The sequence below is a fragment of the Sinocyclocheilus grahami genome, unplaced genomic scaffold (assembly GCF_001515645.1).
Source record: "Sinocyclocheilus grahami isolate Dianchi unplaced genomic scaffold, SAMN03320097.WGS_v1.1 scaffold1401.1, whole genome shotgun sequence".
In the NCBI taxonomy this organism is placed as follows: domain Eukaryota; kingdom Metazoa; phylum Chordata; class Actinopteri; order Cypriniformes; family Cyprinidae; genus Sinocyclocheilus; species Sinocyclocheilus grahami.
In genome coordinates, this window is record NW_015506580.1 from 37,606 (window position 1) to 38,940 (window position 1,335).

The 1,335-nt window shown below is 45.1% G+C and overlaps 1 protein-coding gene across 1 annotated transcript in view; it reads right to left on the bottom strand.

Moving 5' to 3' along the window:
* Window positions 1-1,335, bottom strand: part of kel (Kell metallo-endopeptidase (Kell blood group)) — a 16,349-nt gene that overhangs the window by 6,170 nt on the left and 8,844 nt on the right. The window lies entirely within an intron of this gene.

Here is a 1,335-nt window from a genome sequence, read left to right on the forward strand (position 1 = left end):
TTTCATGAGTCTAGTCAAGTCACAGCTGATAGTTATGAGTCTAGTCTAGTCACAGCTGATATTCTTGAGTCGAGTCTAATCACAGTTGATCATCACGAGTCAAATCAAGTCACAGTTTATGATCATGAGTCTAGTCTAGTCTAGTCAAGTCACAGCTGATAGTTATGAGTCGAGTCTAATCACAGTTGATCATCACGAGTCAAATCAAGTCACAGTTTATGATCATGAGTCTAGTCTAGTCTAGTCAAGTCACAGCTGATAGTTATGAGTCGAGTCTAATCACAGTTGATCATCACGAGTCAAATCAAGTCACAGTTTATGATCATGAGTCTAGTCTAGTCACAGCTGATCGTCATGGGTCAAGTCTAGTCACAGTTGATCGTCATGAGTCAAGTCTAGTCCCAGTGGATCATCATGAGTCAGGTCTAGTCACCGCTGATCTTCCTGAGTCAAGTCAAGTCACAGTTGTTCTTCCTGAGCTCAGTCAAGTCACAACTGATATTCATGAGTCTAGTCAAGTCAGAACTGATCGTCATGAGGCAAGTCAGGTCACAGTTGATCTTCCTCGGTCAAGTCTAGTCACCGCTGATCTTCCTGAGTCGAGTTTAGTCATAGTTGATCATAATGAGTCAAGTCAAGTTACAGTTCATTATCATGAGTCAAGTCAGGTCACTGCTAATCTTCAGGAGTCAAGTCAAGTCGCAGCTGATATTCATGAATCTAGTCAAGTCACAGCTGATCTTCATGAGTCAAGTCAAGTCACAGTTGATCGTCATGAGTCAAGTCTAGTCCCAGTGGATCATCATGAGTCAGGTCTAGTCACCGCTGATCTTCCTGAGTCAAGTCAAGTCACAGTTGTTCTTCCTGAGCTCAGTCAAGTCACAACTGATATTCATGAGTCTAGTCAAGTCAGAACTGATCGTCATGAGGCAAGTCAGGTCACAGTTGATCTTCCTCGGTCAAGTCTAGTCACCGCTGATCTTCCTGAGTCGAGTTTAGTCATAGTTGATCATAATGAGTCAAGTCAAGTTACAGTTCATTATCATGAGTCATGTCAGGTCACTGCTAATCTTCAGGAGTCCAGTCAAGTCGCAGTGGATCGTCATGAGTCCAGTCAAGTCTCAGCTGATCTGCCAGAGCCTCATCATGTCTCAGCTGTTCATCCAGAGCCTCGTCACGTCTCAGCTAGTCATCCAGATTCACGTCGCATCACAGCTGATTATCCAGAGTCATGTCACGTCCTGTCTGTTGCACCCAGATTGTCGGGGTCGGTCCGTCGGTATCCCAGTCTGGTGTCCAGTGTGAGGGATGCACCGCTGGTGTCTGCACGTGCAG